The sequence below is a fragment of the Chlorocebus sabaeus genome, chromosome 2 (genome assembly GCF_047675955.1).
Source record: "Chlorocebus sabaeus isolate Y175 chromosome 2, mChlSab1.0.hap1, whole genome shotgun sequence".
Classification (NCBI taxonomy): domain Eukaryota; kingdom Metazoa; phylum Chordata; class Mammalia; order Primates; family Cercopithecidae; genus Chlorocebus; species Chlorocebus sabaeus.
Genome location: NC_132905.1, coordinates 13,187,910 through 13,213,876, shown reverse-complemented (window position 1 = coordinate 13,213,876; position 25,967 = coordinate 13,187,910). Strand labels below are relative to the sequence as shown.

The 25,967-nt window shown below is 42.7% G+C and overlaps 1 protein-coding gene and 1 pseudogene across 3 annotated transcripts in view; one reads left to right on the top strand and one right to left on the bottom strand.

Moving 5' to 3' along the window:
• The window catches only part of ADNP (activity dependent neuroprotector homeobox), a 41,689-nt gene extending 18,100 nt beyond the window's left edge, over positions 1-23,589 (bottom strand). Inside the window, exons 1-2 of one of the 3 annotated variants that reach the window (XM_008014097.3) lie at positions 22,984-23,589; positions 20,775-20,949 (exon numbers count right to left, since the gene is read on the bottom strand). The gene's annotated coding sequence lies outside the window, so the exon portion shown is untranslated. The remainder of the gene's footprint in view (positions 1-20,774; positions 20,950-22,983) is intronic. The other 2 variants (XM_008014109.3, XM_008014120.3) reach the window with 2 other exon arrangements.
• LOC103249048 (uncharacterized) lies at positions 517-6,230 on the top strand (annotated as a pseudogene).
• Positions 23,590-25,967: the final 2,378 nt, after the last annotated feature.

Here is a 25,967-nt window from a genome sequence, read left to right as displayed (position 1 = left end):
CTTTTGCCTCCTTATCAGCATGGCCATTAAAAAAAAAAAAAATCTGCCTGGTGTGGTGACTCATGCCTGTAATCCCAGCACTTTAGGAGGCCAAGGCAGGCAGATCACCTGAGGTCAGGAGTAGCCTGACCAACATGGAGAAACCCTATCTCTAACAAAAATACAAAATTAGCTGGGCGTGGTGGAGCATGCCTATAATCCCAGCTACTTGGGAGGCTGAGACAGGAGAATCGCTTGAATCTGGGAGGCGGAGGTCACGGTGAGCCTAAATCGCGCCATTGCACTCTAGCCTGGGCGACAAGAGCAAAACTCTGTCTCAAAAAAACAAAACAAAAATCAGAGGAGTATCATTATTCCAATACCAAGGAGAAGTAGCTCCCTTCAGCCAAACCTTTCAGCTCATGACATAAAAAAGGGAAAATATCCAATTTAACAAACCTATATATTGTTCATCTGTTAGACAATCATTTTTAAAGCACTTGCACTTAGCCACTCAACTGTGCTAGGAATAGAGAGATGAATAAGACACGGTTCTTCCCCTTCAACAGTCCATTTCTTCCAGGTTGGAATACACATAGCCAGCCAGCCCTCAGTCAGTAGGGTTTAGACATTTGTTTTTGCCTGCCCAGCCTCCTCTTGGAGCCGCCTCTGCCACAATTGATGGAAGAGGGAAAGTCGCTTTTCCAGCAGAGGAGAGTATACATGACTCAGTTTGACTAGCTAAGAATATTTCATCTCTGTAAGATAATGACCAGTAGAGTTGGACATGTCCCCTAAACAGGGCTGACACTGACACTGAAAACAAGAGTTGGGACCTGCCATCACATGAAGTAAGCAAAGGGAACAATCCCTATTGATATTGTTTAAGGTCCTCGATGCAGCTGTGCCTGAAGAACAGCACTTCCCTAAGCCAGCCTTTTCCAATATATATAAACAAACACATTATCGTTTCTGCCTAAGTTCATGTCACTCACAACCAAAAGTCTTGACAGACCCACTGGGCAGTGGGACACAGAAGAGAAAGTAAATAATTAAGAGGAAGATAAGGTATTTTTTTTTTTTTTCGAGACAGAGTCCTGCTGTCGCCCAGGCTGGAGTGCAATGGCATGATCTCGGCTCACTGGAAGCTCCGCCTCCCCGGTTCACGCCATTCTCCTGCCTCAGCCTCCTGAGTAGCTGAGAATACAGGCGCCTGCCACCATGCCTGGCTAATTTTTTATATTTTTAGTAGAGATGGGGTTTCACCGTGTTAGCCAGGATGGTCTCGATCTCCTGACCTCTTGATCCACCCACCTCAGCCTCCCAAAGTGCTGGGATTACAGGCGTGAGCCACCATGCCGACCAAGATAGGGTATTTATGCAAAATAATTACACTTGTGAACTGGGTCTAGTAAAAAGAATAGGAGTTTGTAAAATGAAAGTTACTCTAAAAAATGCTTTGGCTCTGATTTCATCAAGTGAAAAAACAAAAAACACTATATGAAAAGAGTTAAACAACCTAAATTATAAATAATTCAGAGAAAGCTCAATAACCTATTAATAGAATTAACATTTTCAAGTGTTTTATTTACAACTGAAAGTAACTAGGTGTGGGTACAATGTCTCACACCCATAATCCCAGCATGTCAGGGGGCCGGGTTTGAGACCAGACTGAGCAACAGAGCAAGACCTATGTAGAAACGGGTGTGGACTCGTAGTCCTAGATACAGGGGGCTGAGGTGGGAGGATCATTTGAGCCCAGGAGTTCAAGGCTGCAGTGAGCAATGATTGTGCCACTGCACTCCAGACTGGGTGACAGACTAAGGTCCTGCCTTTAAAATAAATAGAGAGTAACTAGCTTTTTGGTAAGCACATGCCACCTGATGAACTACATGTAAACGTTCCATTATTATTATTTTTGAGAAAGGGTCTCACTCTGTGTTACCCAGGCTGGACTGCAGTGGTATGATCACAGCTCACTGCAGCCTCAGTTCTCCAGGCTCAAGCAATCCTTCTGCCTCAGCCTCGAAAGTAGATGAGACTAGAGGTAGATGCCACCACATTCAGCTAATTTTTAAAAAAATTTAATAGGGGTCCTCCCTATGCTGCCCAGGCTGGTCTCCAACTCTTGAGCTCAAGTGATCTTCCTACCTCGACTCCGCAAAGTGTTGGGATTACAGGTATGGGCCACTGTGCCCAGCCAACATTCAATTTTGGAGACTAACACTGTTGAGTGAACAAGACATACTCATTCCTATTAGCCCTTGCAAATTATACCCACATCTACTGATTAGGGCCCAAACATTAAAGTTGTACTAATCCAGGCCCAAATCCTATTCATGTGCTTTCTTACAAAGCAAGAGTCAGACAGCTGGAATGAAAATCTGAGATTCATCGAGGCCCTAGGCTACAGATAAAGTAAAACCATATGCATGATATATGTATCTGTGCAGAAACTTTTCAGTTTAAGTCCCATCTTCTTTTGGTTTTGTTGGTTGTGCTTTTGAGGTCTTAGTCATGAATTCTTTGCCTAGATCAATGTCCACGAGAGTTTTCCCTAGGTTTCCCTAGTTTCAGGTCTCACTTTGAGTTTTTTTTCTATCTTGAGCTGATTTCCGTATACGGTGACAGATAAGGGTCTAGTTTCATTCTTCTGCATCATGGTAATCCAATTTTCCTAGCAACATTGACTGAATAAGGTGTCCTTGTACATTATTTGGGTGATGGATACACTGAAAGCCCAGATTTCTTTTTTTTTTTGAGACAGTTTTACTCTCGTTGCCCAGGCTGGAGTGCAATGGCGTGATCTTGGCTCACTGCAACATCCGCCTCCCAGGTTCAAGCAATTCTGCCTCAGCCTCCTGAGGAGCTGGGATTACAGGTATGTGCCACCACGCCCGGCGACTATTTGTATTTTGAGTAGAGACGGGGTTTCGCTATCTTGGCCAGGCTGGTCTTGAACTCCTGACCGCAAGTGATCTGCCCACCTTGGCCTCCCAAAGTGCTGGGATTAGAGGCATGAACCACCACACCCAGCCCTAAAGGCCCAGATTTCACCACTGAACAATATGTCTGTGTAACAAAACTGCACTTGTATCCCTTAAATTAATACACATAAAAAATTTTTAATTAAAAAAAATCTGATCCTCTCTCTCTTCCAAGTATCAAAAGTAAAAACATTTATTCCATGTACCAAGAGGTACAGAGAACCTGGCTCACGAGGAAAAAATATTTGTAAGCTCACTGTATAGTGGAAGGATGATGACATAACATCGGTAACTGTGAACTTTAAGCAAAGAGAAAGTAATTAACTGACCAACAATCACAATCATTTATGAAACAACTGCTCTGCCAAAAGCCCTGGATCTAGTCAGAGGCTGTACTCAGCTTCTTCTGGGTCAGGCAGACAGATAATCACCCAACAGATGACAGTCCTAGTTTAGCAGGCTCAAGGTAAGGTCTGCAGGATCTGACACACCACGAATTAGTGGAACTTGTCTATGGTAGTTCTGCAGAGCTACCACATCAAGGATGGCACCGTATAGTCTGTATTTTTAGGGGAAGAAAAAAAGCAGAAAAGCATTTACTAGTATCATCTGAAAGTAAAACAAAACAAAGATAAAACAAAAAGATAAACCTGTTTTAGATAAGCAAAAGACAACCCAGCCGAACACCTCTGAGATGAGCCAGAAGAAAAAGCTAGCCTCCAAGTCCAAACTTGTCCAGATCACATTTTAAACTATTTCAAGTGCGGATCTAGTATGTCATAGTGTGTCCTACTTTCCTTCAACTGCAGGTATAACTTTGCTACTTTACAACGTTCGGGAACCCAAACCTGAACATATCCCAAAGTGATGATTAATGTATCAGTTACACTAGTGAATGCAAAACTTTCATTTCCACTAGGAAAAGAATCTCTAATATTTCACCGAGAGCTACACAAGGATCGTTACTTCTTCCTGGTTAACACCTAAACATAAGCTGCACTTAGCCTAAACCAGTGATTTTCAAACCTCATTTATTTTTTTGACATGGAGTCTCCCTCTGTTACCTAGGCTGCAGTGCAGTGGTGTGATCTCAGCTCACTGCAACCTCTGCCTCCCAGGTTCCAGCGATTCTCCCACCTCAGTCTTTCGAGCAGCTGGGATTACAGGCACGTGCCACCAGGCTGGGCTAATTTTTTTATATTTTTAGTAGAGATGGGGTTTCGGCATGTTGGCCAGGCTGGTCTCGAACTCCTGACCTCAAGTGATCTGCCTGCCTCGGCCTCCCAAAGTGCTGGGATTACAGGTGTGAGCCACTGCACCTAGCTTCAAACTTTTTATTTTTTAAAAGCTGTGAAATCCTTGTTTCCAAAGGAATCTTAGGTGAAATATAAAAAAGATAAAAACTAGCAGTGCTCAGGTTGAAAGAGACAAAAAAAGGTTCCCTGCCACCAGTACCTCCAGGAAATAGTCACTAATCTAAACTAAGCCTGTGATGCAAATTTATGCAAAAGTGGCACATTACCGAAATGTAGAATCTGGGCCTAGTGGGCAATCAAACCAAAGCATGAAGTTTGATGGCTACAGAAGAATTCTGATAGTTTACTGAAAATCTTCACCAAATAACATTAGTCTGATCAAAGTATGAAGTTATAGGGAACCCACAGTAAACCTAAAGGATCAAAAAATAAAAGTTTACAGTGTGATTTTTTAAAAAACATTTCTACCCTAAAGTTGTAAAAGAAAAACACAGTCTCTCTGGGATTATCTTTTACCTGGGGTTGGGAGAAGAGAAGAGCGTGGAATCAAGGGCTAAAAATGATGCTATTACTAGTGAAGAAAACGGCAGCTGTCAGGATGGGCACCATGGCTCATGTCTGTAAACCCAGCACTTTGGGAGGCCAAGGCAGGCAATCACTGACTAGAGGCCAGGAGTTCGCAACCAGCCTGGCCAACATGGCGAAACCCCATCTCTACTAAAAATACAATAAAATTAGTTGTGCATGGTGGCACATACCTGTAATCCTAGCTATTTGGGAGGCTGAGGCCTGAGAATCGTTTGAATCTGGGAGGTGGGGGTTGCAGTGAGCAGAGATCACGCCATTGCATTCCAGCCTGGGCAACAGAGTGAGACTCTGTCAAAAAAAAAAAAAAAAAAAAAGGGTAGCTATATTTTCTAAGTTAATAAAAATGAGGAAGACAATCAGGCTACTATGATATAAACAATTTCATTTTTTGATAACATCAACCCAAGTTACTATGTAAAAATTTCAGACCCTTGATACTTAAATTACTCCAACTGATGCTGATGCAAGAATTTTTACATATATCTTATAACCCCCACTGGGGTTTAAGAGGAAGATTTTTGAAGTTTCTTTAACCCAATGATCTAACTAAAAAATGTCAAGTTATGCTGGCAATTTTCTAAGAGGGACAAGCATTTGATTCTCATGAACAGAATCAAAGCATCAGTTAACCGCTACCTGTGACGACACCTCTATTTAAAGAACAGATTTTGTTATATCTCTGTGGAAACATTCAGTACCTGTTAAGATAAAAACTAATCAGAAAGAAAACATCAATCCTGGGAAAACAAAACAGAAGGGTGTGTGTCTAACCTAACGGTCTGCAACTGGGCCTACAGCGGAAAGCTGGAGGAGGTGAAGGAGAGGATTCTGGCCAATAAATCCCTGGCTATGAGAACTGACCAGGACAGAAGTGCACTGCATTGGGCAGGCTCAACCAGACATACATAAATTGCTGAATTTTTGTTTCAACTTGGAGTGCCAGTAAATGATAAATACTATGCAATGTTGGTCTCCTCTTCAGACTGCTGTTTGTGCTGCCCAGAATGAGACTGTAAAAGCCCTTCTGGAAAAGGTGCTCAAGTGAATGCTGTCAATCAAAATGGCTCTACTCCCCTACATCATGCAGTTTCCAAAAACAGGCACGAGACTGCCGTCAAGTTACTAGAAGGTGAGGTTAATCCAGATGGTAAGGATCATTATGAGGCTACAGCAAAGTACCGGGCCACAGCCAAGGGTAACTTGAAGATGATTCATATCCTTCTGTATTACAAAGCATCCACAAACATCCAAGACACTGAGGGTAACACCCCTCCACACTTAGCCTGTGATAAGAGTGAAGAAGCAAAACTGCTGGTGTCCCAAGAAGCAATATTTACATAGAGAATAAAGAAGAAAAGAAACCCCGCAAGTGGCCAAAGGTGGCCTGGGTTTAATACTCAAGAGAATGGTAGAAGATTAAACAGCTTGGATTTCTTCTTACTTTATATGTTGTGATGCTGTCCCTAGTGTGCTGGAAAATAACGTACTTGGGCACAAGACATCCGCAAATGTTTTCTCACCTTCAAAGTCTTATAAACATGTTGACTATTGTTCCTGTTAAGGTTCTTGTTCTAAACTTACAGTTTGTTTTCCGGGCACTGAATAACTACTGACATTGTTCTACTGTTGTCATATATTCTTGTATACTGAATTTCAGCTAATTCTGAGTAAGTGATTCCGTGGCTGTTGTGAATCTTCAGTAACCCCCGAGCATGCACCTTGTATCAGTCTCTGAAACAGATTAGCTCCAATAGCAACAGGCTAGTTCTTCTGCTAGATGGTTCTAGATGGACTCCCTCCGTGATGTTCCTCCATACAGTTAAACATCCTAACTTTTTTTTCAAGCTCACTCAGGCCTATGCCAAATATTATTTTTCCCCAACCATGAGATTTTATTTTTGTGACAGGAGGAATATTTACATATTTTAGTGGACCACATTTTAAGTTGGGGGTTGTGCTCTGAAGTACTGAAAAACAACTTCTCATGTACACGTGTATTTTTTTTTTTGATAAGCTTTCCCAAGATAAAATGTATGGTTTTTAAAAAAGAAAGTTTTAAAGTACCTATATCAAGTCATCTTATATTGAAAAAAAGTCAAGCTTGTTAAAATGATATGTAACAAAATATATTGATTTGTATTTCAGAAACTAAAAAATAAAATGTTGAAAGAAAAAACCATCATTCTTGTATTTACACATTGTCTTTCCTTCCTACCTTTCCCTCAGCAACATATTTAATACCTGTCTATATCACTCATTGAATCAAAAACTGTGGTCACAGTAAAACCCTATTTCTTCTTATAGCCAATAAGCTCTTATTGTTTCTATTTTAGGATTTGCATCTGAACTAGTGAACATACTTTATTTTATTTACATGTGCCATTAAGCCCTACATTTAAATCAAACCAGTTGCAAAAAGGTTTATATATTTGCATTTTAAAAAAATCAATTTTTTTTTTTTTTTTGAGACGGAGTCTCGCTCTGTCGCCCAGGTTGGAGTGCGGTGACCGGATCTCAGCTCACTGCAAGCTCCGCCTCCTGGGTTTAAGCCATTCTCCTGCCTCAGCCTCCCAAGTAGCTGGGACTACAGGCGCCACCACCTCGCCCGGCTAGTTTTTTGTACTTTTTAGTAGAGACGGGGTTTCACCGTGTTAGCCAGGATGGTCTCGATCTCCTGACCTCGTGATCCGCCCATCTCGGCCTCCCAAAGTGCTGGAATCAAAGGCTTGAGCCACCGCGCCCGGCCTAAAAAATTAACCTTATACAGCTTTGCTTTAAGATTGAGAGCCTACAGCCAGTCTGGAAATAATCACCCCACTCAATCTTTTTCTAAAATACACAGCCCTGAACAGAGGTAGCCGATTTCCATTCTCCTATAAGCTTGGGCAAAAGAGCTTCCAGATGCCGGAAACTCTTCATAGAAAGGCAGCTCTGATGCCTCCTCCTTTTCCTCTCCTCCCTCCCCAATCCACAAAACACATAATTCCGACTATCCAGGGCAGAATGATCTTCTGGATTAGCAGATAAAACTGTGCAGCAAGAGAGAGGTAAGAAAATAAAGTTTAGTCTCCTCTTTCCTTAAGCTTACTGGAAAATGTACAGTAGTACTGAGGCTGAAAAGGGGGGTGAGGGAGTTAGAGAACCAGGAAGATTAGAAAGAAAACTACTTTGCAAATGACGACACTTATGTACTGAAAGCCAAATTTGAACAATGAACATCAATTATATTGCCTAGGATAATCGTATTATAATACTCTTAATAAAGATAAGCGGTTTCTGTATTCCTCTATTTTTACTAACTTCACTGGACTTTTACTATTCTCCCAGTTTGATGATAAAAGATAACCAAATACAAAACTGCCTCCAAAAATAAACATTGATTTTCTTCAAGTTTTTAACTGTTCTCAATTATTCTTTGTAATTTTTATAACCATTTCTTTAGTGTAAATTTATGCAAGGCGAAAGATGATATTTTATCTAAATACAGCATTCTATACAAAAATGTTTAGTCAAAGTAATATTTTTTGTCACTTTCCATCAACATGTGTGAATCCTTTCTACAAAAAAACATACTCTAAAAGATTGTTGCCTGATCACCTCAAGTGAGAGGGGGCACAAAATCCCACCAGGCAGTTCATTCCACACTGGACAGCTTTACAATGTTGTGTAACCTGCCCATAGCTCTCAGTTAGGCTATAAATTCCCCAGTCACATGACAGCCTTTCAAAACTTTAAGACACGCCCCTCTTCTCCCAGTGAACCAGGATCAGTTCTTTTCACCATTCCTTCCGTGATCTCACAGGCCACTCTCCAAAGGATAAGCTCCAGCTTGTCAGTCTCCCCAGTTCCCTGGATAAACTGTTATTCGGATGTGACATATTCAGGAGATGTCAACTGATACAACACTACCCTAATTCTGGACATTATTTTTCAATTAATGCCCCTGAAAAGTGCATTTGTGTCAGTGGCATCCATTTCATACATATGACATAAAAAATATTTTTTAAAATATGCAGTGCCTTTTCAGAGTTAGCTTGTTCAGCTGGTGAGGAAAAAGATAGTTTGGACTGAATCTAAATCACAATCACCAGTCTTCAGTGTCTCCTCAACTGCAGGAACACAAGCATTCTGTTTCTGAAATGAGGGTTGGAAAAACAAAAGCAAAAACGAAAAAACAAATGTCCAGTACAGGCCTTAGGAAAGTCAAAAGACTGAGACTCATCTTCCAAATCACACCATCAACTGAAATCTGTTATGAAAAAGCAGCACTCTGAATCACTGAACCCTGGGGTTGCCTAATCTAAACTCTTCTCATCTTACAAATTAGCAGCTGAGGTGAAGCAACTGCTTGCCCATGAGCGAGCTGGGTCTCAAGGCCACCCTCCAGACCTAAGATGCAGCACTCCTCTCATTACCCATGCAGACTGAACTCTTATCTCTGACATTCACTAAAAACAAACAGCAGCATATTCCCTACATACATCTGAAAGTGCCAGAACTTCAATACCCAAGGTTGAAATGGTCTTCAAAAATTAAAAGGCTCAGCCAAACCAGCTGAAGCAGTAATACAGAGATTAAGAATCTGTACATATCTCAAGTCAGTCAGATGGTTCCATCACATCCAGAGAAGAAAGAATTCAGCTCTGAGGACACTTGTCTTAAATCACTCTTACCATCACCATGGAGGTCAAGAGTCACTAGATAGTCACATCTGAATAATTTGTTTCTATCAAAATCATAAGGGCAATATCTTGTAAAATGAAAACCACAACCTTGATATCCTTAAACAACAGGCTGGCTTTTCAAAAAACAGATGTATCCTATGTCTCCCCTTTATTATTTTCCCATTGTTAATCCTCTAAGCATGTGCTTCTGAAAGTCCCTTGGGAAACTAGAGGCTTCCTTTTTTGAAAGGAGGGAGTTGATAGGAGGCTTGTCTGTTCTCAACTACCTCCAGGCTCCAGTCAAACTGGGAGAACAGTTGAAAGTCCAAAAAGTTACATAAGTAACTGGGAAGCGGGAACACAGGACCACACATAAACTTGTATATCAACGTTCTCAGCAGCATTATTCATAATACCCCCAAAATAGGAACAACTCAAATCAATTGATAAACGAAACGTGTTTATATCCACATAATGGGATATGATTCAGCCACGAAAAGGAATAAAGTACTGATACATGTTCCAACATGAACCTTGAAAACATTATACTAAGTGAATAAAATCAACCACAAAAGGCCAAATATTGTATGATTCCACTCATGAGGTACTTAGAATAAACAAATTCATAGGAATAGAAAAGTAAAATGGTAGTTGCCAGGGGCTAGGTAAAGGAAGAAACAGGGAGTTATTAACAGGTATAGAGTTTCAGTTCTGCAAGATTAAAAAAGGCTAAAATGGTAAAGTTTATGTATACTTTACAACAATTAAAAGTAAACACATTCTTTTTTTTTTTTTTAAAGTGGTTACTGGGAAATTTAAGGCAGCAGTGTTGATTAGGGAAGCAGACAAAGTCTGCTTATAATTTCAACAGCAGGGTAGTCTGGGTTCAAAATCAGGGGCATTTCTCACTGATGGGTCTCTTTACCAAAATGTGAGTATTAGGCATTTGTTAATATTCCCCAGTAAAGGACAGATCCTCTAGAACAAACCGTGGATGTAACACAGCATTTTGAAGGTCTATACAAATTTCCAGACCATTTTTAACACTATAATCATTTAATATGAGTAGTAATACATTAATGGAACCTAGGCGGCTCCAAAACCTTTAAGTACTTAAAGAAAAAAAAATGGTAGAGAGTTCATGTTATTGGCAAATCTGCTCCACTCCAAGAGGCCAGGGACAGTGTATTATATTACTTTTGGCAATGAAGGCCCTGATTCACTCTGGCTTAACTAATAGATTTAATACAGCTGGGGTTCCTTCAGTGAGACATTCAACTACTTTGTTTCGCAAACTTGAGCCTGTGGCAGTAGAGAAAAGTTCTTCAGAGAATTCCCACATGTTAAATTTTCAAATCACCTTAAGTTTCTGCTACAAAAGCAGAAGTGCAAGAGAAGAGGTCCTGGGAAAAATGAAATGGAAAGCTTTTGAAAGGTAACAGAATGATGAAAAATTTAATTTTAGCACTTTAAGGAAGTTTCTTTTCTCTCATGCTGGTGTAGTTCATTAATAGCAAACCAATAATCTAACTGTAAACAGCCTGGTTCATCACATTACCTACCAATTATACAAAAATTATAATCACATTGTGATTTAAAAGTTTTATTTATTTTAAAAGCTCATCACAGGTGATCTCAGAGATTTAGTAAAATACAACCTGAAATAGTTAACAGATACAGTTGGCATTTATGTCTATAAATTATTATCATTACATATTATCTTATAGCACATTCATTTTCCTAACCTCAATTGATGGACTAAACAGAACCCTTAAAATATGCAGCAGGACAAGGGTGCCATCTCACAGGTGTGGCTCCCAGCTCCCAGCACTTTGGAAGGCTGAGGTGGGAGGACTGCTTGAGCCCAGGATTTCAAGACCAGCCTGGGTAAAAATAGTGAAACCTCTACTTAAAAAAAAAAAAAAAAAATATATATATATATATGTATGTATGTATGTATGTATGTATGTATGTATATAACCAGGTGTGGTGGTGCAGGCCTACAGTCCCAGCTACTTGGGAGGCTGAGGCGGGAGGATGGTTAGAGCTGCAGTGAGCTATGATGGTGCCACTATATTTCGGCCTGGGTTACAAAGGGAGACCCTGGGACTTCGGTTTTTTTCCCTGCTGTATCTCTAACATCTAAGTCAGTGGCTAGAACAAAGCAGGCACTCAATAAATGCAGACTGAATGAATGGATCCCTGCCTAGAAAAGGCTTACAGACATGACATCCAATAAATATTTGCAGTAAAAGAAGCGATGTATCAGATGTGTCACAAACTAAATCCTAAGACGCTTCATGTTTAGTTCATTCTCAGCAGGAAGGGTGCTGAGTTGGGGCCACTAACTTAGGTGGAGAATCTGCATTTACTGCAAAAAGCTTCTGGCGCAGTTCCAGAGGCTGGAAAGCAGGGTGTTCTAGGAACTCCTTGCTCAACTCCACTGAGTCAGAATGGTTGCTATGTCAAACTTCTGAGTAACAAGGAACGACATGACTGGACAGGCAGGGTGAGGATAGGATGGGGACCCTGAATGTGAAGCTGGTCTGCTGCCATGTCTGGGAGGCACCGAGGAGATGCTGCAGATATCAAAGTACAGAAGGGACATGATTCTAATGGCACTTTAAGAGGATTTATCTGGGCCGGGCATGGTGGCTCATGCCTGAAATCCCAGCACTTTGGGAGGCCAAGATGGGCGGATCACCAAGTCAGGAGCTCAAGACCAGCCTGGCCAATATGGTGAAACCCCATCTCTACTAAAAATACAAAAATCAGTCGGGTGTGGTAGTGTATGCCTGTAGTCCCAGCTACTTGGTACGCTGAGGCAGAAAAATTGCTTAAATCTGGGAGGCGGAGGTTGCAGTCACTGCACTCCAGCCTGGACAACAGAGCCAGACTCCATTTCCAAAAAAAAAAAAAAAAAGCATGAATCTGGTTGTATTCAGCAAGTTCCATTAAGAAAGGTCCAGAGGGCCAGGTGTGGTGGCTCACACCTGTAATCCCAGCACTTTGGGAGGCCTGACCAACATGGTGAAACCCATCTCTACTAAAAATACAAAAAATTAGCTGGGTGTGGTGGCCAGCGCCTGTAATCCCAGTTACTCGGGAGGCTGAGGCAGGAGAATTTCCTGAGCCCAGGAGGCAGAGGTTGCAGTGAGCCGAGATTGTGCCACTGCACTCCAGCCTGGACTCCATGTCTTAAAAAAAAAAAAAAAGACCCGGAGGAGGTCAATTAGGTAAAAGTAGATACCAGCCCTACCCAACCCTCAGAATCACCTGAGGGAGCTTATACCCATGCCGCATCTTCTCAATCTGAGAGGTCTGAGAAACCATCACTGCCTTAGGTATGAGATAATAGGATACTGGGGTGATAGTAAAAGGAGGAGAAAAGAAAAAGTTCACAGGTGAAGCTTATAGCCTTAAGTCAAAATTTGTGCCAATAATACTATTTTCATGGACAAAAATTTACTCATCAGCCATATGTAAAAAAATTTACACCTTATAACTTCAAACCTCCTTAACAAGAGATAGGATGACACAGCACAGTAAAGCTTTTATTCATTATAAAATAAAGATAGGATGCAGTGGTCCACCCTACAGTTGGACAGATCTGTATTTAAATCCTTGCTCTGCCACTTACTAGCTTTGTGATCCTAAACATGTTATTTAACCTCTAGAGGTCTGTTTTCTTATGGTATAAGCAGAAGGACACGGTCTAATTGTTTTAACGTCAGAAGGATTAAATGAAATGATGCAAGTTAATGCTTAAGGCAGTTACCATTATTACCTTAAACCAGATGAGATACTAAAATAATCACTTTGAAAATTCTGAGTTCACACCAGGGCATAACCTCTCCAAAAAGCTCAAACTATTATGACTGAGAATCAGATGTGGTTGCCATAACAACATCTGTTCTTGTACACATTACAATGTGCTACATGCACAGTAGTGTTTTTATATAATATTTTACATCTGTGTGAGCCATTCATACTCAGGTTAGCGTATTCCTAACTTTACAAGCTCAGTGACACTTAAAATATTTATGCAACAGAACATCTGCAACTATCTTAAACAAACCCAGGTGACTTACAGTTATGTAGAAACATAAAGCTGTCATCTCGATTTTGCATATCTTATGTTTTAAACAATATGTGGAGTCACTGGTCTTTTAGGAAGATTTGCAGACTACAAGACTGGTGCCTACAACCGGAAAACTGCTACTGTGTTGCTGCTTATCCTGATGCTTTCCGTATTGAGATTTCAGGCAAGAATTCTAGCAGTGACCACCAGAATTTCCAGCACACCAGTAGAACCAGTTGTTTTCATGTGGAACTCCTCTAAGAGTTTAAGATATGTATACAAATAGAGGGAAGATGATGCCTGAGGGACAAGGCGATAACTGGGCAGTCAGAGGTGACCCTTCATCAATTTAAGAGTTCACCTAAAATTGTATTTGAAAGCTGGGGAAAATGCCTCAGTACTTAAACAAGAAAAACAGACTGAGGATCCTTTATAATATACCGATCTAGATTTAGGAAGAGTGTGAGGTGAGGACCACTTCCCAGTTTACTTCACTCTAAACAGGTATTGCAGCAAGGCAGGGACACAGCACAGAGTGATTCTAGCACTCCACTGCCTACATAAGAACTCCACAGGGATACAGTCACTTGCTGTCACTGTAAGCGGACAACCTGGCTTAAGATCAATGTGAAAAAGGGAAATAATTCACAAGTAGCCCTTAAGGAGTGTTTTAGGGGAAGACTCCCAAACTGCATTTTTCCTCTGCCCTCACACCACACAGAAGTCATGAAGTCATCTTCTGTGACCAAACATGTGGGGTTTTTTCCCAAGCAGCGGACACCAGCTGAGTGTCCTAATTTGGTTCTGACACTGTCTACCTGGATATAGTGTCATATTCCACAAGTTGGGGGCTTAGTCTAACTCCAAGACTGCTCTCTCCTTCTTCAGACACCAATTAGAAGTCTGCGCCTCCAGAACTTTTGACTGATGCTTCAAGCTGGGGTTCCCAAGACCCCCTCCTTGAGTTCTATTAATTTGCTACAGCATCTCATAAAACTTGGGGAAACACTTATGTTTACCGGTTTATTATAAAAAATACAGATAAAGAAATGCATAGGGGCCCTGGGCTACCGTGCCCTCCCTGGGGGCGCTACCCTCCAGGTGTGTTCAACTATCTGGAAGCTCTCTGACCCCAGTTCTGTTTTTGTTTTTCTAGATGGAGTCTCACTCTGTCCCCCAGGCTGGAGTGCAGTGGCACAATCCCAGTTCACTGCAACCTCTGCCTCCTGGGTTCAAGCAATTCTCCTGCTTCAGACTCCCAAGTAGCTGGGATTATAGGACCCCACCACTACATCCAGCTAATTTTATTTATGTTTATTTTTAGTAGAGATGGGGTTTCACCATAATGGCCAGGCCGGTCTCAAACTCCTGAACTCACGATTTGCCCGCCTTTGGCCTCCCAAAGTGCTGGGATTACAGGCGTGAGCCACCGTGCCTGGCCTCTCCTGGGTTTTTATAAAAGCTTCATAATGTAGTCATCTCTTCTTACCTCCCTTCCTTGGGGTATAAGGCAACACCCTCTCTCTAGGGAGGGTTTCAAGACTTACAATCAGAAAGCTGGGTAAAGATTAGAGTCTTGCCTTGGGGCAGGTGTAAAGCGAGAGCAGAGGGTCAGAGATTATTTTCTGAGACCTAACGCACCCTATAACACAACATGGTAATGGGGTTATGGGTGGGGAAGCCAGGAACCGTGGTGGATGAAAACCAGTATGTATCACACCACCACGAGAGGACATATAGATACGTCCATTTATAAATTATTTCAGAAGCATGCCAAGTCTATCTAAATGACATAAAATGCATGCCTAGTCTTTCTATCTAAACGACATAAAACGTTATTTTGATCCCCTAATAATACATTTTTTATGCTCTACCAAAACTATTCAGAAATAATTTCCCACAATAGGAAATATATTTCTTTCACCATTCTTGAGTAACAATTTATTTAAACTATGTTCTCAAGTTTTTCCAAGCCATCTCCCAGGATCAAGGCTTCACCAAAGGCAGCTTTTCAAAAGTATTCTTGTACCAGGTTTTGCCACTTGATGGCTCACTTTTTTACAACTTCCCCAGAGAAGTTTTATTTGCATTTTTCTTGTTGCTGTTTTTATTTTTACTTTTTTTGAGACGGAGTCTCACTCTGTCGCCCAGGCTGGAGTGCAGTGGTGCCATATTGGCTCACTGCAACCTCTGCCTCCTGGGTTCAAGCGATTCTCCTGCCTCAGCCTCCCGAGTAGCTGATACTACATGTGCGTGCCACCACACCAGGATAATTTTTGTATTTTTAGTAGAGACGGGGTTTCAGCATGTTGGCCAGGCTGGTCTCGAACTCCTGACCTCAGGTGACCCGCCAGCCTTGGCCTCCCAAAGTGCTGGGATTACAGGTGTGAGCCACCACGCCCATGCTCTTATTGCTGTTTTTAAGTGTAACTGATCTTGAAGCAGGATTCTGAGCACTTCTTGCATTTGGATACTCCCAGTCTTAGCTCACTTCCTTCACAAGAGCAAGGATTCTGTCAACCTAAATTTATAATTCCAATTTAAAATTTTAATAAATTCCACCATATTTCCACTAGACAGGAGTTTCTTCAAGAGACCACTCAAAAAGTTCTCAAGTCACCAGCTTCCAGCAGAAGAGCAGAGCTTTACAGATCGTCAACTGAAGCACAGCCTTCGACAAGCTCTTAAATGGAGCATGAAGGATTCAGAAAAAGAAAGGGTAAAAGCCAGCAATTATCTAACAAAAAAATTACTGCTAAGGAGAGACTGTCTTAAACCAAAAAACTGGGAAAAGGGAACATAAAGTTTCTTTTTCGATCCATATACAGTTAACTTCAAAGCAGAAATATGCTACTCCAATTAACTGCCAACTGCACAATTTATACCCAGACTCTCCCTACTGGGGGTGTGGCTAGCTTATATAAATGTAGACGCCATTGGGATCCTTGGGTGTAAGCTCACGTGGAAGCATAAAGCCTCACTATGAAATGGGAAGCATTCACGTGAGCCCCCCTTAGCCAAACAGCTTACAAGAGCACCATAAAGGCTTGTGTTCCAAGCACAGGCCTCGGAACCAGCCCAGACACATTCTGTGGCTCGTTTCATCACTGTATGTGGTAGTGTCTTGATTTCCCTACTTGTGAAACAAGGCCAGTCTTGACAGAATTGGGAATAGTTTAATAAAGTGCTTGGAAAATAAAACGGGCAAGCCATCAATACTATCATCCATAAAGGCCAGTGAAGGGGCCTTTACACTTAAACAGCGCATCCTTATTAAAGCCATCACAGTCACATGAGAAGTGACATATAAACACAACCCACAGCTAAGTGACTCAATTACAAATCTATACCCTACTGAAGAGGGTATTAGGATATACAGATTCATTTTTAATTCTAACAGCTGGTCAAATAATGCATGACTCTTTTAGATGTGTATGTATTTAAATTAAATATTTAACTGAAATCTAAAATTGTGGCATATATTCAGAGCAGCCTTCCCTTTGTAAACTCTATCCAACGTTGTCTATACTTTCCTCTTATTTTCTAAATCTTTATTTCCAGAACACTGTTGAAATTCTTGAAGGGTTCCAGGATTTCTCTAGCTGCTGTCTTGGAACCAAGGTAGGGATCAATAATACCAAAGCTTGTGAGTGAATCTCAGGGAACTCCTAAAGGCAGAGGACTGAATTAATACACAGAAATGAGAAGACCCAGGACTAAAACAGTAATATGAATTTTGCATTTTTTATTGACTAGAATAAAAACGTGCGCCCTGCAATCAAAACTGTCACTTTCCATAGTTGGCTCAAATTTTATCTGTGATTTCCTACACACACACACACACACACACACACACTCTCTCTCTCTCTACATAATCAAGTTGGCTTATATATACCAACTTGAGAAGCATGATAATACGTGAGGAGACCCTTCTCACTCCAGTGAAGCAGAATATGAATTCTGACTTAAGATGACCCCCAAACTGGCAGATAGCAAAGGTAGGTCATAATGTAACGCAGGTGTAAGGAGTACTAAGACACTGAGAGGATGAAAGAACATAATCATTCTCTCCTCACTTTCTAATTAACAGGATCAGACAAACAAAAAACCATGAAGTCACAATGGCCACCTATGATGGGCAAAGCATGGATAGTTTATCTAATAAAGTATCTCAAGAATCAAAGTGGAAAGTGCCAATGTAAAAACAAGAAACAGCTTTTACATTCAAAATATCAATTAATTAGCATGGGGCTTTGGTTTATACCAGTTTCAAACACCGAGTTTCCAAACTGACAGTAATGTACATGAGCAAACTACGACATCTGCTCCGCAGTTAATAAAACAAGCTCTTACAAAACTAAGAGAGGGGCTGGGCGCGGTGGCTCATGCCTGTAATCCTAGCACTTGGGGACGCCAAGGCAGGCGAGGTGGATCACCTGAGGTCAGGAGTTCAAGACCAGCCTGGCCAACATGGCGAAACCCCATCTCTACTAAAAATACAAAAATTAACCGAGCATTGTGGCAGGCACCTGTAATCCCAGCCACTCAGGAGGCTGAGGCAGGAGAATCGCTTGAACTCAGGAAGCAGAAGTTGCAGTGAGCTGACATCGCACCACTGCACTCCAGCCTGGGAGACAGAGTCTTGCTCTGTCTCAAAGAAACAAAAAACACAAAAACTAGGAGACGAAAAACTTTAAGTTTATCCGATGCTAATAACAAGTCAAGCTCTGTGAATCTAACTATAATTAAATTATTTACACATAGGGGAGCAATGTTTCTCTTAATGTACATGCTTCTCAGGCAAGAGAATGAAGGTTAAACTCCCACTGAAAGTATTTTACCTTATGTAAGACATAACAGACTTTATGACACTTATTTAAAGTAAAAGTCCTTTGGAACTCCAGGTTGAACAAGTAGCTTATTTACACAACAGTCATGGGTACTTTGGTGTAAACCACAATAATGCTTCTAATGTTGTAAAATAAAAACTTCAGTTTTTTTCTCATATCATTTTAAGAATCTTTATTTCACTAAGATTTAAACAGGTTACTTGGAAAAATATTTATAGAAAGTTTAATTCTGGTATGTTTTTTATTACACTTAGATGTATTGTCCCCAAACTACATCTCAAAACTAGGTGTACTTTCTCCCAAACTACACCTGATACTTGAACTTTTCATCTGTATTTAATAATATGACAATCATTTCCAGCTCTAGAAAACCCACATGTATTTTATGTGTATGTGTACATACAAACACACACACACCCCAATTATGAAATGAACTGGCCGAGGTCTATTACAATTTATGCAATTTTGTTACTTATGTATGATTCTCAAAAGAAACACAAATGCTGAAGTCTTTCTTTTTTTTTACCCGATGAAGCATCAATCCCTACTTTCTCCTTTACAAAACAGTTCTATCTTCCTAAGTTGCAATTTTCAAAATAAAATTTGTAGCCAGCATCATCCTATTCAACCAATATACTGCTGAGTATTTTAGTTTTAGTACTTTTGTTAAAAAGTACTAACTTTTTAATACTTTCAAAACTTGTAAGTAGTTACAAGGAAAGCAACAACTTCACAGTATGCTTTATATACCTACGCTTTCAATAATCAAATATAAATAAGCCATTTTCGCCTGATAAAAGTCTACTGGTTGGTTACTTGCAAGTGGTACCAAAACAATCTGTTCAACATTGTGAAGTCCTTATTTTAATATAAATAGTATTAAAACTCTTCCTGCACTCTGGCATAAGGAGAAAAAGGTAAGATAAACTTAAGCAAAGCAAAGCAAATTCACAGCAGGCATGTCTAAAATCTACGACTTCCAAGGTTGGAAGGGCCAGGGATGATTAACAGATTTTCAGCCCAATCTCCTACATTTTCTATACAGGGACTATAAGAACCAAAATCAAAGAGGTTAGTTTCAATAGATAGCAGCTCCTGATAAGCTAGTCTCAGGAAATTTTTCAACAAAGGCCAAGATAAAGAAGGAATTTCTGCTTAAAGTTCAGCCAAACAGAATGCCCATTCCCCACACTCTAGTTAATTGAGTCTTTTACCATACTTTAATGAAGTATATAGTTTACCTACTATAAATTCCAGTCTTCAAGCCCAATTGTTTCACTTTTTTTTTTTTTTTGGTAGAGACGGGGTCTCATTATGTTGCCCAGGCTGGTCTTGAACTCCTGGCCTCAAGTGATCCTCCTGCCTCAGCCTCCCAAAGTTTTGGGATTATAGGCGTGAGCCACCTTGCCTGGCCTCACCTTATTTTTTGAGTGTTAAAACCAAGAAACCTTTGAAACTGTAGAATACATGCTTTCTAAGAGCTCACAGCAAGCTTTCCTTTAAGGGAAAATAGCTGTTACCACTTAGGACTTCATTCAACACTGTATCTCATTTGCCAAATCAAACAAAAGCCCCTCGACAATCTTTATTTCAAACATTCCCTCAAATAAGCTGCCTTCAAATTATATGCTCATTTTCAAAACTTAAATAACTGCATATAAAACACCAAATAAAGATCAAAACTATACCTGTCTACAAATACTATACAGTATTTAAAAATTAATTCCATTTAAATATGTGATTTTTCACAATGATTAAGAAATTGTAGAAGCAATGTCTCTAGTCAAATACTTGTACCAGAGGCCCTCCTTTTCACTCACCAAAATGTTACTTGGTAGCAATTCTCCAACGAAAAATTCTCCTGTTAAGCACCAACTGGTTAACTAGGTATCAAAGAATACACCCATTCCATTCCCCATAAACTTATCTTGGTGTATTTATGTAACATACTTGTAACAAAGTCTTAAAGGTACCCACAAACATCAACCACTGTCAATCTTTGGTAGTAAGAACAGGTTCATGGAAAAGCAGGTATTCATCAGACATTTAAGGCTTTTAGAAGCTTAGCAACTCTAGAGATTGGGTTATCAAAATAACAGTAACTGAATACTTATACTTTATACACAAGGGTGTAGAATGCAAATGATTACAATATTAGCATCTGTAAAAATTTCTCTAAAAAGCTGTAAATCATTTCTCATGTTAATAAGTGTTCAGAACCCACTACTGCAACCAGCTCTAACCGGTTCCTTGAGGAATGTGGCTAGGCTGAAATTTTGGAAGTGTTGGTTTTGGTGGTGACCAAGGAGGAGGAAGTCTCTGGCTTCCCTGTTGCTGCAGTTCCCACCCTCCAAAATGAATATACCCACCGGTGTGAATTGACAATGTGGTCCAAAGAGCAAGGCAGGAAACGGAGTCCAGATCCTCAAAATGGTAGTACAGGGCATAACCACTAGGCCACCTATCAGTTCAGTACAAAAAGTACAACCCTGCGCATCATGGTGTAAAAGCTGGGGCCTAGGTTTCGCATTGTGCATCTCACACCTATGGAGATAACAAGAGGAGTAAAATCTATAGAAATCAACACACCCTAAGAAGGTGGGTGCTCACAGAAGACTGGTATCAACATTTTTGTAAAGGTGGTTGGCTGCTGGGATAATGAATGGCAATTACAAGTCCAAATTTGGAGGGAAACGAAATTTTTACAATCAACACTTGAGTTCGACAATGAAGAACCCAACATGGGCTTGATGTTTACCAACAAGGCTTTGCAAATCATGACACCCATCTACACACTTGTAACTATTACTACCCCACAAAAATCCAACATCTCTCAAGAATGATTTTTAATTCTCAAAGAATTGGAAAGATTTGGCCTATGAAGAAGGGAGTTAACCAGCAATGCCCCCAAACCTGTTACTTTCAGGTTTCAAACCTTCTCCTTTACCACCAGACTTAGGAAAGATATGGTGACACATTCAAAACTTGAGGTGGAAGAATTCCAGAGGAAGGGAATCCGAACCAAGGATGTGCCAAGGTGATTCGTCAAGAAGAAATATGGACTAGGGGCCAACAGTTTTGAAAAAGTAAAAGGAGAAAACTTCTGAAATGCAGGGTGGGCTCTTTAAAAGAAGTAAAATCACTGCTCTTGACTCACTTAATCCTTCGCCATGTTGCTGTCAGCACACCAACTAAGAGTGCGAGTGTGTCTTGCTGGGCCCATTTTCCCATGGTCTGTAGAAGGCGCTGTGAAGCACATCCTGTTCTAGCTCGGGGGCCCTTCCCCCCTCTGCAGCCTTACCCAGTGCAGAGAATGCGCCCCCTACTGACTCCAACACTCATCGCCTTTAGCCGACTTGGCTGCGGTGCATTTTGGGTGGGGGCTGGTATTTTCTCCATGGCCATAAACCAGAAGCAACAATGCAGATTTCTAAAGAAACTGTATCAAGCTATCCAAGAGATTTTTTTTTTTTTCATTCTGAAGGTTCAAGATACAGGCACAAGAAGCATCAGGGATGGGAACTGGGTGTGTGGGGATGGACATCATTAACATGGCAAACACTGAAACAGTTTGGTTCTTTTTCCCTCCTAAGCCTTTGTCTGTGAAATGGGGTTATGGCAAGAAGTGTCCAGAGGAATTGGTAAATGCAAGAAGATTAAGAAGACTCGTGGGTGTGTGGGGGGTGTGTGTGGCTAAAAAGGATATCAGACCTACAGTCTTGGTCTTGGACAGAAGAGGAAGAGAAGCAATCGCGCCTTTTCCAGCAGACAGGGATCAAGGTTGGGGGGGAGGGGAAGGCAGGCAGGCCGCCCAGAGGAAAGAAGAGGTGAATACGAGGGTGTTCACAAAAACTACTCCCCATTCATTACATTAAAAGAAGATCTTTTTGCAGCTCTCTGGATTTCCATTTTCTACCATCTTACTGCAAAGTTGGGGCTCAGAATGTTCGAAAGAGGTGCTGACCAGGCAGCTGAGACTCGGGAAAAGGGATGGTGGTGAACTGTAGTCAGGATAGGAGGGAAGCTGGCAGGTTGGGGAGGAAGGATTGCACAGGGGAGGCAAAGACTTTCACTCCATGCCATGCATGCTCCCCGCCCCCCCCAACCCCGTCCCCCCTCCCCCAGGTAAGGGTGGGCAGACCTGGCAGAAGGCTCGTTCCAGGCATGGGGGTGTGCGTGGGGGGGCTCCTTTTGGGGGTGGGGGGCGGACAGGATTAGTTCCAGGGATGGGAGAAGATCGGTTCTGGCTGGGGGCGGGGTGGGGGAGATGCCCTTAGCTGCAAAAGCTCCCGGCGGCCAGGCAGGCTGCTGGCCTCGGTGGGCTCACGGAGCGGAGAAGGGGGTCCGGCTGCAGGAGGAGGCGCCTGGACCTCCAGAGCAGAGTCGGGTAGCGGTCCGTGCCGGGACGGGCGACCGGTCCACGCCGGGGTGTGCAAAGGAGCGTGTGTGCGGCTGGAGGGCGGCGATGGGAACAACAATGCGCCCGTGCCCGGGGCCGGGCTGGGCTGGCGGCCGCGCGGGCCGAGGTCGGGAGGCAGGGCAGGGCCGCGGGTCCGCGCGCGGCGGCGCCGGGCTTACCTTGACTCGGCCTCGAGGCGCGCGCGGGGCCGGCGTGCTCGGGGGCCGGACAGCGGCGGCGGCGGCGGGCGGATGGCGGCGGCACAGCGGTGGCGACAGCGGGGAGGGCGCGCCCGGGGCCTCGTCGCGCTCCGGCTCGGCGGACTCCGGCTGGCGCCGCGGCCGCGGGTGCTGCCGGGGGGCGCGGCGGGCGCAGCAGAGCGGCGGGCGGCGGCGGCGTCGTCGAGCGGTGCAGACAAAGGAGGGGCGGAGGGAGGAGACGGAGGGTGTGGGAGAGGCGGCTTCACCGGCGCGGGCGGCGGCGGCCGCGCTCCTCTCGCTCCTCAGCAGCGGGGACCGAGAGAGGGAGCTGTGTCTGAGAAGACGCCAAAATCCCCCTTAGCGCTGCCTGCGGGAGGGGGAGGGGGCACAAGATGGCGGCGGCCGGGGGGGCGGGAGTTCAGCTCATGGATCCCGGCGGGCGGCGGAGGGGAGACCGGGCCGGCGGCGGCGGCGGCGGCAACGGGCGGGGGAGGGGGCTGATCCCGCGTCTCCCCTCAGCAGACAATACAAGAGCCTCGGACCGAGTCCCCGAACCTGCCCTAGCCAAAATGGCGGCCGAGAAAGAGCGGAAGTGACGTAAGTGCCTCATTAGCATAAGAGGACTCATTGTCCAGCTAAGTAGGGGGGGCAGTGGAGACAGCACCCCTAACCCCTTTTTCCCCAGGGGGGGTTCCTCTCACTCCCACCTGTGCTTGCACCTAACTTTTCCTGAGGGAGGGTGCTCCCAGCACCCCCACCCCCGCCTGAGGGAAATTATATAATCCCCACTGAAGGGGGGAGCTCTCGCGAGAACCAGGCGGATTTGCCATTGACCCACTAGGAGGCGCCGCGGATAATGGCCGCAGTGCGCTCCCGGGGCCCGTGTGCTTGGCGGGCGCCTTCCTCTGGCCGCAGCGCCGGCGGCGGAGGCAGAAGCAGCGGGCCGCAGCACGCCCAGCACTCAGTCAGGTGGCCGTGCTGGGGATCCCTGCGCGGGCCCAGCTGGGCCTGGACTACATCTGGCGGGAGGGGTGTGCGGGGCGGCCTGGGGCGGCTCCACGTGCTCAGATGCCCGCGCTTCCACGGCTGAGAAGCGGCGGGAAGGCGCCGGGACACCTGGCCGGTCGCCCCTGACGCCTCCTTCCTTAACTGAGGTGTGAGGGCCTCGTGCTTCACACAGCGACTTGAGATGAGACACAACCCCATGGATGCCTTAGCCCTTCCTAGTGGGGTATTCGGTGCAGAGGGGCCGAGATTTTATTAAGGTCCGCCGTTACCCTGTGACTTGACATTCTTCCCAGTCACAGGATGGACTCTTCTCTTTGACCTGAATTAAAAAAAAAAAAAAAGGAATCCTAGTGCCTTGAGGCCACCCAACTGGTGAAACTTCAGGATGAGAAGTGATGTTGCCAACAGGCGCAGTGGCTCTCTGCACGATCCTTAAAACAACACACTTTGTAGTCCCAGGGACATAGCTTTTGGTCCTCCCGCAATCTGGGTAGCATAAAACAGCACATGGTTGCCTTGTATATTTAGGTCAATCCCAACCAATACATTATCTCCTCAACACGTTTGAACCAACCTTAAAAGGTTGGTTAAAGTATCATTATGATTTAAATTATCACTGGTTGGTTAAATGTATTGACAAGTAATAGATGTCAATACTGAAGAATTAACCAAGCCTATTTCCTTAATATGTTGATTTTTACGTAAATACACCTGTCCTTTGCTGTTTCTTTACATTTCAAGTTAACACGGTTTCAGGCCATACTTAACATCCGAAAATAATCTGAGTTCGCTGCAAGTAGTATAAATTGTGGTTACACATAGCTGTTCAACGCCTAAGACTTCAGTTAGCCATGTTTAACAAACTTTTATACAACACATTTCTGCAATTGTGATAAAATGTATCTTTAAAAACCAAGTCAGTACTTCAAAGGAAAACAGCTGAAAAAAGTCGTGGAAAAAGGGGTTGGGGCAAAGCATTTGATTCAGAGAACTAAGATAAAGAATCTAATTACACACTGCAGAAGACAGACAAAAAGTAATGAAATAAAGTAAGTTTAAGTTTAGTTTTCCTTAGATATACGTAGATTCCATATAGTGATAATACAAATACAAAGGGAAAACATCTGGATTTCATCTTTGGCCTCATTTACAAAGCAAAATGGGATGCTGAATTCAGATGTAAATATTTAATTTTACAGTGTTTAAGCACCAGATTTACTACAAAAATGCATCCAAATATTCCAGATTCTTTTCTAAATGACTTCCAAATGCTTTGAGTCTTCACTGCTCAAATACTCTCTCTATGGTAAATTCCAAGAGTGACAGTGTTGTGATTGTGGAATAACTGAAAAGATTTAAAGGGCAAACATTATCTACTTAGTGAGTATCTGAGAAGGCAGTACTATCTCTATAGTAGGTTCTCTAAGGCTGTTACTTAATTTCTGCTCCACATACTTGACACTGAGAACGCAACTTTGAGTTTAGGTTAAGAAAAAATGAATTCTAACCACTCCAAAAAACCTGAGAATATTACATTTCTATTATCTTAGCTTAAAACTAATTTCACATCAAGCACTGATGAATTTTCTTGTTATGAATGAGAGAAGTCTCTTCCCCAAGGAAGGCAGGTCCCTCACTGGCCAGCTGGACAGTTCTGGACATAAGGGAAACAGAACAAGAGTGGTCCTTATTGGAATGTGTACTATGGGTTCAACTATAGAAGTGTGGGAAGGGGTGGTTTTAATGTTCAAAACGACACCACAGGTTTTATAGTCTGGGATTCATTTCTGGTAGAATCTGTCAGAAATGCAAATGAAAAATTAGACTTTCAATTTTCTTTTGCTTTTAAAAAAGACAGGGTCTCACTCTGTTGTCCAGGCATGATCATAGCTCACTGCAGCCTTGACCTCCCAGACTCAAGTGAGCCTCCCACCTCAGCCTCCCAAGTAGCTGGG